Raw genomic sequence first — 10,958 nt, 5'->3', positions numbered from 1 at the left:
ATTGATGAAATTTTATTATTATCAATTCTTATGTAAATACTATTATGAAAAAACTATAAAATATTTCAATGAAACAATTTCTTTACCAATTTTTTAATAGAGATAGGTTATCATTAGACGATATTAGGTAGTAATTTATTAAATTAGATAATAGTTGAAAATCAAAAAATATTAATCACATATTTTAATTACGATTTTGTTTAACGGACAACATATAAAACTGCATCTACGTATTAATGTTTTCGTAAAAATAATAAAAAAATGCCTTTTTTCCGACTTCAAATAAGGAGGAGGTTACTCAATTCGACAGTGTATACAGGTATATATATGCATGCGTGTGTGTGTCAAATACATGGTATAATATTGTAGTAGTTGTGTGTGTTTTTTTTTTATTATTTATTCATTCAATGTATTTTATTTGCATAATTAAAAAATATATATAAGCATCCATCTGCGCTCCTTCTCTCTATAAAATATAAGTATTCGAAAATGCATACTCCTCCGTCCGCGCAATTTTCGTAAAAAAGGGTACAAAGTTTTTCACGTATTATTAATATAGGTATAGATAAATCAAAATGAATCGCCAAAATCACTGCGATAATGCGACTGCACACTATTCTACCGTTTTTTTTTTTTTTGTTCGTTATTGTACAGACGAGGTTTTAATAAAATTAAATAAAAGAAAATTGATATACCTATTAATGAAAAAAAAAATATATGGCGGTACGGACTTCGCCGGGTCATGATAAAATCAAATCATAATGAGAGATTACATTATAAACATACACTCGGTCAATTCATGACGTAAATAATGACAATATGACTCAGGTATACAAAATCTATTCTCCCTTTCACTTGAATGAATATTTAACAAAAAAAAAAAAAGCGGGAAGATCGATGTAATGCGCGTGAGTCACGGAACGCAAGACCAAGGTTGGAACGACAAGTTATAATGACTCACACTGACACTCGACGTAAGGCATCCCTCGCTTATCTCATAAACTTATCAGATATTAAGCCATGATTTCATAACTCTGTGGAACCCTCAAGGCAATAACAAATCGTGTATTAGAAATCCTATAACCAGACTCGAAATACGATTTCGCTTATGATTTTTATGAATTTCCATCTTTAATACAATTTCTCCTCAAGTTGCCCTTCTTCGCAGTTTCGCCCGAACTTTTTCGTTACACGTAGCGTAATACTACAATAAAAATTAATTTTATTCTATAAAATTTGAAATTAGCGCGTCTGCATAATCTTCCGTTTTATAATACCTACATTAGAATTTAATAATGCTATTTTTATTATCATTTATATAAGTAATAATTATAAATATTTTATAATAAATTACAAATATAAAGATTATATTTGTTTGTTTCAACGGATTAATATATATTTTTTATTGGAGATATTTAATATATTCTTCACATCGTATTTCATAGGTTTTTTTTTAAGTAGAATAGTTTACAAAACGTTACCAAACAATTAATGTGACAATCAAAATATCTCAACCCAGATGAAATCGCAAGAAGCGTGTATAATAAATAATAAGTATGTTATTGATTAATACCCTAGTATTACACTGTTTTTGTATTTATTCATCTAAAAACATATCGTTACTGAAACAAAATTCTCAGAATAATCAACAAAAACGTACCTACTGAATTCAAATACTACCAGAATTTAACATTTTAATTACGTTAAAAGTAAAAAAAAAAAACAGTTTAACGTTTAAACATGCACAAAAAATGGGAAAAAAATGATTATTTCTAATATAAAATATTAAATAAAACTGCGTAGTTAATTAGAACGAGCTCAAATTTAAAATTAAAAGTTGATTTATAACCGAAATAATTCGAACGTCGCGTCGTGTGTTTATATTTTTGTATGACGTCACAAAACCTGTATGAAACTTGAAGACTTGTTTCTATTGAACTGAATAGTAAACATTTATTACCTAGAAATATAAGTATCAAGTTAAACAATATAAATTTCGTAGTGGTTTATTTTTCACTGATTTCTTAAGCATCGATAAAGACGTTATGTCGAGAATAAACAGACAATTATTTTTGTAAACAAGTAGTCTAAAACTATTTAAAAAAAATCTTATCAAAAAAATCCTAAAACGCAGGTCACAATATATTTATTTTTCGAGTGTTGTCATAACATTTCAGAGATCCGCACGGCGAGTTCCGAGAATCGACTTGAGTAACGTATCATGTGTAAACGCCTGTTCTGACTGTTGGTAATATTCGCATGAATGGGTATCACTGACCTTGTTAATAACTTTGTATCTCATATATTTACGTGGAATCAATTAAATATACCTATGACAATTGTCAAAAGATTGAAAAGATTTTCAATATCTAGTCATTCTTATTGTTAATATAATAGCTAATAATAGATATTGTAGCTATGTTTTAAGGTATGTTTATTTGATTTTTAGTGGGTAAGGCTACTTATCGTGATAATATACGGTACTCACCCATTATTAATAACTCAACCAAAAGATAAAGTTAAAATATGTATTCCAAGTTTTCATGAATCAGCCTGTAACATTCCACTGCTGGGCATAGGCCTCTTTCCTCATGTAAGAATTGGTTTAAGTTTTTATATACATAAAATAGAAACGGAAATTATTGCTGTAATATGCTATGCTTCGTTTATGTACGTAACTACATATAATTATAATAACTAATTGTAAGAAGTTAGTAATGGCCTAATAAAATAATAGGCCAACAAACACACGAAAACACTTGATTTAGCTAGTATAATTAGGAAAATAAATAATCAAATAACTAGTTTACTAAATTCTACACAAACGATAACATTTTCAAACAATTCATCAAAATTCAATTATTCTTGAAACACAAGTTAAGAAGTATGTATATTAAAACAAATATATATATATATATATAATGTAATTCTAAAACTTAATATATAGTGTAGTAATCGATACCCAACAAACCAATACATCCCAATACGACAAATGTGGTAGTAAAGCACGCCAGTATTACGCAGCGTCTGGTGGACTCATTACTCTGGTTTACAATGGTTGCCGTTTGCGCCACAACTGAAGGCTAATGAACATCCGCAGTAAATAGCGGTGGTGTACGGTGGGACACATTTCATGACCATAAAAAGTATAAGAACTGAGCACGATCTCTACCTGATATTTTTTTCACATAATATCACGATTCTTATAGTACATTTTAATTAAATTCTTCTTAAAAGCTTGCAAAAAGGTAGCAGATAAGATATATAAAAATATTTAATTATATTGAAATCCTGATTCACTTAAAATTTACTCTTATCGTTTTATTATTTTCTTACGTTTAGTCACTTAAACAGCAGTTAAAAAGCCAAGTAAACGAATAGTATATTTATCCAATATTCTTATTAACTGATTATTTTAAACAAAAACACCACACACACATATAAAATATTATTAAACAGCAGCTCGGATTATTTTTAAATGCCAATATAATATATTGGTAAATAAATAAATATGTTTGTTTTATGTGTGTGTTTTCATCACAATTATGTTTACGACAGACACCCTTAAATCTTACAACCTTTTTTCTTATATTATTTTCAACATACAATATTTCTGATGTCCAATTATGCTCCCACTAAACTGGATACTGTATAAAGCAAGTCTACAACAGATACACAAGGTATGTTTAAAAACATCACGGGTTATTTTTTATATTTATTTGTACCTTGTTACTGCAACCTCATTACCAATTTATCGCTATATAAATCGACATGTCTTCGATGCTCTGGAAAATAAATGTAGAAGCTAAATTGGTCAACATATTTTAACATGAAGGTCCAACAAATAAGTTTGTATATAATTTTATGCTATATTTCTAAAATCATCGACACCTTGTCTTATAACGCTGAAAACAAGTACCTATTATATTAAGCTGTGATTATAATACGCAAGTCCAAATGTAACCAGTTTCTTTTTTTTTTATCGTAAACTAATAAAGGGACAGATGTTCACTCGGTTTCGTCATGCAGGTGTGCACGCGCCTCTTTTTCTTGACTTTTTTTAAATTTAATGCACCTTGCCCGGTGGATCACTCTTTAGGGGATAATAAACAAGTAGTATAAAAAAAAACAAATCTCAAAACGTACTAAAAATTACTGACATAAAGTACGAAACTACGGTCTTAATCATAACATACATCACTTTTGGATTTTGTATTATTTAAATTTTATTTATTTATATTCTTCGTGTTCAGGTACATATCCCTTTTTTCCAAATATTTTTTTTTTTATTTTTTTTAAACATTACCAACAGATAATACTTCAAAAATTACAAAATAATATATAAAAAATGTCCGTTCGTGCTCATCCAGCTCTAGGCAACTCCACAGCTAAAAAATATATATAAAACAAGATCTAAAAATTGCTCTCAAATTTTTTCAATAAATATTATCAATACAATCAATATTATAATTACATAGTAACGGGAAGTTCGTTTTTTTTCGTAGATACAGAATGCATCGCCATCACGTAGGCGATCGATCGGCAGCTGTGACAGATTTTGTATTTTTTGCACGAATGCATCAGACGTCGATTTGCAATTTCCAACGAAGCGACCTTTTAATGTTAACTACCTGCTGTGGCACACAAAAATTTTGCACCTTGCCTTATAAGTACATAAATTTCTTACAGATGCAGTTACACGTAAGATTACCAAATATCAAGCGATTTTAAACCTTTGTATTTATCATTTTGAAATATTGTGTTGTTGCTATTAAAAAAATTCTATACTTTTATTTCAATATCCATTAACATTTACTACCTTAATAACAAGCATTCTAGCTAGAATACTAACTTTGTATTTATTACCTGTCAAAATAATAAAATATTAGAAATTTTTCTACGTGCGATTTCATACTGTCTAGTATCACACATCATAATATTTATTATTATCTATAATAAATTTAAGTTGTCTAATTCAATTTTTTTCGTATGTTTTTTTTTCTAGTATAAAATAATATATAAAACGAGAGCGTAATAATTGTCTTATAACAAGAATAACCCGTTTTACATTTTAAACATCTGTTTGAAACAAAAAAAAAATAAACTGCTCAGCGTAGTCCTTCCTATTAGGTTATCCTATTAGGTTAACCGATTAGGTTATCTATAATCTATAATCTATAATCTATAATAATATATATAAAAGCGAAAGGTCACTCACTCATCACGAAATCTCCGAAACTATAACACCTACAAACTTGAAATTTGGCAGGTAGGCTCCTTATAGAGCGTAGACATCCGCTAAGAACGGATTTTATGAAACTCGACCCCTAAGAGGGTAAAACGGGGGTTGCAAGTTTGTATGAAAGTCCTATGTTTTTGAAGTAAGAGACCTGAAATTTTAAATGTATGCTCTATAGATGATGAGAAGACGTCCAAATAATGTATCTTTAGAAATCAACCCCTTTTTGGGGTTAAAACGGGGGATGGTAGGTTGACTCACTGATCACGAAATCTCCGAAACTATGACACCTACAAACTTGAAATTTGGCAGGAAAGCTCCTTTTAGGGCGTAAACGTTCGCTAAGAACGGATTCTGCGAAACTCGACCCCTAAGGGGGTAAAACGGGGCTTGGAAGTTTGTATGAAAGTCCTATGTTTTTGAAGTAAGAGACCTGAAATTTAAAATGCATGCTCTATAGATGATGAAAAGGCGTCCAAATAATGTTTCTTTAGAAATCAACTCCTTTTTGGGGTTAAAACGGGGGTAGGTAGGTTGACTCACTGATCACGAAATCTCCGAAACTATAACACCTACAAACTTGAAATTTTGCCGATAGGTTTCTTATAGGGCATAAACATCTATCGAGAACGGATTTTACGAAACTCGATCTCTAAGGGGATAAAACGGGGGTTGGAAGTTTGTATGAAAGTCCTATGTTTTTGAAGTAAAAGACTTGAAATTTAAAATGTATGCTCTATAGATGATAAAAAGGTGACTAAATAATGTATCTTTAGAAATCAACTCTCTTTTGGAGATAAAACGGGGGATGGTAGGTTGACTCACTCATCACGAAACCTCCGAAACTATAACAGCTACAGACTTGAAATTTGGCAGGTAGGTTCCTTATAGGGCGTAGACATCCGCTAAGAACTGATTTTACGAAAATCGACCCCTAAGGGGATAAAACGGGGGTCGGAAGTTTGTATGAAAGTCTTATGTTTTTGAAGTAAGAGACTTGAAATTTAAAATATAGGTATGCTCTATAGATGGTGAGGAGGTGTCCAAATAATGCATCGTAATCTATATATATATAAGAGAAAGGTCACTAACTCACTCATCACGAGAACTCAAAAACCACTGGATGGTCTATCCATCCAGGTTGGACAAAGATAAAATTTGGCAGGGAGGTAGATTATAGTTAGCAGACGTCCGCTAAGAACGGATTTTACGATATTCCACCGCTAAGGGGATTTAATTGGAGTTGATAATTTGTATGAAACATATACAGCCTGAAAATAAAACTAAAAATGCTGTGCTTTTTAAAAAGTTACTCAGTTTGATAAGCATTTCAACTGATTGATTTCAACTTGAACGATTGACTTAAATAAAAAAATAATTTGCGTTAAACATCTTAACAGTAATGCATAGATATGCGCCAACATCATAACCACGCGAACGTAGTCGCGGGCAACAGTTAGTGTATTATAAAATCAAGTCCCCAAAAGTGTATGTGATCGATTCGCTCAAAATCGACTGCACGGATTTTCATGCGGTTTCACCATTGGAAAGAGGGCTCCACCATTGGCAAGAGGAAGGTTTACGAAACGGCTAAGCCGATTTTGATGAGAGTTTCACTGGAAGTTTGCCGGGAAAACTTTGTGACAAACTAATTTCAACGCGGGCGAAGCCGCGGGCACAGCTAGTCTATAATATATATAAACGCCAAAGTCATTCATCACGAAATCTCCGAAACTATAACACCTACAAACTTGAAATTTGGCAGGTAGGCTCCTTATAGGAAGTAGACATCCGCTAAGAACGGATTTTACGAAACTCAACCCCTAAGGGGGTAAAATGGGGGTTGGAAGTTTGTATGAGAGTCCCATGTTTTTGACGTAAGAGACTTGAAATTTAAAATGTATGCTCTATAGATGGTAACAAGGTGTTCAAATAATGTATCTTTAGAAATCAACTCCCTTTTGGGGTTAAAACGGGGGATGTTACGTTGACTCACTAATCACGAAATCTCCGAAACTATAATGCTTACAAACTTGAAATTTAGCAGGTAGGCTCCTATAGGGCGTAATCTATAGCTAAGAATGGATTTGACGAAACTTGACCCCTAAGGGGGTAAAACGGGGGTTAGAAGTTTGTATGAAAGTCCCATGTTTTTGAAGTAAGAGACTTGAAATTTAAAATGTATGCTCTATAGATGGTGAAAAGGTATCCAAATAATGTATCTTTAAAAATCAACCCCCTTTTGGGGTTAAAACGGGGGATAGTATGTTGGCTCACTGATCACGAAATCTCCGAAACTATAACAGTTACAAACTTGAAACTTGGCAGAAAGGCTCCTTATAAGGCGTAGACATCCGCTAAGAACGAATTTTACGAAATTCGACCCTTAAGGGGGTAAAATGGGGGTTGGAAGTTTGTGTGAAAGTCCCATGTTTTTGAAGTAAGAGACTTGAAATTTAAAATGTATACCTTATAGATGATGAGAAGGTGCCCAAATAATGTTTCTTAGAAATCAACTCCTTTTTGCGGTTAAAACGGGGGATGTTACGTTGACCCACTCATCACGAAATCTCCGAAACTATAACAGCTACAAATTTGACATTTGGCAGGTAGGTTCCATATAAAGCGTAGTCATATGCTAAGAACTGATTTAAAGTAACTCGACCCTTAAAGTGGTAAAACGGGGGTTGGAACTTTGTATGAAAGTCCTATGTTTTTGAACTAAGAGATTTGAAATTTAAAATGTATGCTCTGTAGATGGTGAGGAGGTGTCCAAATAATGCATCTTAATCTATAATATATATAAACGCGAAAGGTCACTCATCACGAAATCTCCGAAACTATAAGACCTACAAACTTGAAATTTGGCAGGTAGGCTCCTTATAAGACGTAGGCATCCGCTAAGAACGGATTTTACGAAACTTGACCCCTAAGGGGGTAAACGGGGGTTGGAAGTTTGTACGAAAGTCCTATGTTTTTGAAGTAAGAGAATTGAAATTTAAAATGTACGCTCTATAGATGGTGAGAAGGTGTCCAAATACTGTATCTTTAGAAATCAACCCCCTTTTAGGGTTAAAACGGGGGATAGTAGGTTGACTCACTCATCAGGAAATCTCCGAAACTATAACACCTACAAGCTTGAAATTTGGCAGGTAGGTTCCTTATAGGGCGTAGACATTTTTTAAGAACTGATTTTATGAAATTCGACCCTTAAGGGGGTAAAACGGGGGTTGGAAGTTTGTGTGAAAGTCCCATGTTTTTGAAGTAAGAGACGAGATTTAAAATGTATACCTTATAGATGATGAGAAGGTGTCCAAATAATGTATCTTAGAAATCAACTCTCTTTTTGAGTTAAAACGGGAGATGGTAGGTTGACTCACTTATCACGAAACCTCCAAAACTATAACAGCTATAAACTTGAAATTTGGCAGGTACGTTCCTTATAGGGCGCAGACATCCGTTAATCTAAAGGAATAAAACGGAAGTTTGTATGAAAGTCTTATGTTTTTGAAGTAAGAGACTTGAAATTTAAAATATATGCTCTATAGATGGTGAGGAGGTGTCCAAATAATGCATCGTAATCTATAAATATAAAAGAGAAAGGTCACTAACTCACTCATCACGAGAACTCAAAAACCGCTGGATGGTTTATCCATCCAGGTTGAACAAAGATAAAATTTGGCACGGAGGTAGATTATAGTTAGCAGACGTCCGCTAAGAACGGATTTTACGATATTCCACCGCTAAGGGGGTTTAATTGGGATTGATAGTTTGTGTGAAACATAAACAGCCTAAAAATAAAACTAAAAATGTAGTGTATAGAGAGGTTTTATAAAAATAACTATTAAATTATACTAAATTGTGTTTTTTTAAAAGTTACTCAGTTTGATAAGCATTTCAAGTGACTGAAATAAAAAAATAATTTGCGTTAAACATCTTAATAGTAATGCATATCTTCATAACCACGCGCACGTAATCGCGGGCAACAGTTAGTGTATTATAAAACAAAGTCCGCAAAAGTGTATGTGATCGATTCGCTCAAAATCTACTGAACGGATTTTCATGCGGTTTCACCATTGGAGAGAGGGCTAAGAGGAAGCTTTACGGAACGGCTAAGCCGATTTTGATGAGAGTTTCACTGGAAGTTTGCCAGGAAAAATTTGTGCCACGCTAATTTCAACGCGGGCGAAGCCGCGGGCACAGCTAGTATATATATAAATATATATGAGCACATACACACGCTATATGAAACACTTATGACCATGGGTTGACTGGAAGAAATCTCTCAGAGATAAGTCCACCTTAATTACCATAAACCATACTATTATTTTATGTTTCTATATGTATTTTTGAGTGCAATATAGTATATAATATAGGTATTATGAATGCGAAAGTTTGATGATGCGTGGATAGATATTTGTTAAGTATTTTTAATGCATTAAGTATTGAACTGATTGTAATTTAACTTGGTACGTAGATGTCTGTAGGTGTAGATATCTGATAGCGGTCGTTGCTCATAGTATATATATAGATATAGGGAATATACCCGCAAATGTGCAGTGGATCAACTAGGTAGATTAGGCACCGACTATTCTCCTACAAACGTAAATAGGTATAAATTCAGAATAACACATAGGCAATTTTTTATCCAGATATACCCACGCGATCAGAAATTACCACGAGTTACAGCATCCTTTATAAATCTTATCATTTATTAGGAACTTCTTCGGATGTTTATTATTTCACTACTTTCATGACATCATCACGCGGATATTGTAAATTGTGTAAACTTTTAAACAAATTGTTTCCATTTACCATTACAATAAAAACTAAATAACGTGTTATGTCAGCGATCGGATCAATTACGTCTTTTAAAAAAAATGTTGTAATTATTTAATTTTTATGCTCATTAATTGCTTCCGTTCACCGCTTCCTCCATTTTGGATCTTTATGTTTCAATGTATTTTTTATGTTCTTTCATAATTATCGCTTATAATATAATTTTTTATCGGTTTACATCATACATACTTTTCTTAAACTTACGTGATATTTCACATTATTTTTTCAGAGTTTTAATGTAATACATATTATAATTGCACTAAAATATGAATTGATATTATACATCACAATAGCCACTTGTAAAGCATAGATAATTATCGTTCAATCATTTTTTTTTTGCTCAGACAAGCTAAAAGTTACAGAAAAAGTTTAACTATGACTTTTTTTTTCTTAATATTATAATAATGACAAAAGTAATCGTATGTACACAAAAAAATATCTACTGTAATCACATAATTACTAAGTGATCGTTACTAGAAGCAAAAAGTAACGGTATCACAAAAACGCAGGTGGCACTTTTAATGAGACACTATCTCGTCCAACTTATCAAAAATCGTTACCATAGCACATTTCAAATGAATAAATTGACTGTATCAATAATGGGCGTCTAATAGCTGTCATGAATCTGAGGACATAACTCTTCACGTACATCGATAAGCCGTGTCGGAGGAATGGCATCAATCATATGATACTGGAAACTTGTATCATTATAGTGATACTGTTTTATTGCGAAAGTTGAGGTTTGTTGAAGAGTTCATTGATTTGTATAAGACTGAGGTCACAAGTTGTTTCAGTGATTAAAAGCGATATTTCTGCAAAATTGTTATTGCAAACACTGTGAGAATGTGTAGGATAAAAGGTAATCTTTGTGTTATTGTGA

Source organism: Melitaea cinxia, chromosome 18 (genome assembly GCF_905220565.1).
Source record: "Melitaea cinxia chromosome 18, ilMelCinx1.1, whole genome shotgun sequence".
In the NCBI taxonomy this organism is placed as follows: Eukaryota; Metazoa; Arthropoda; class Insecta; order Lepidoptera; family Nymphalidae; genus Melitaea; species Melitaea cinxia.
Note: the sequence above shows the minus strand (reverse complement) of the source record.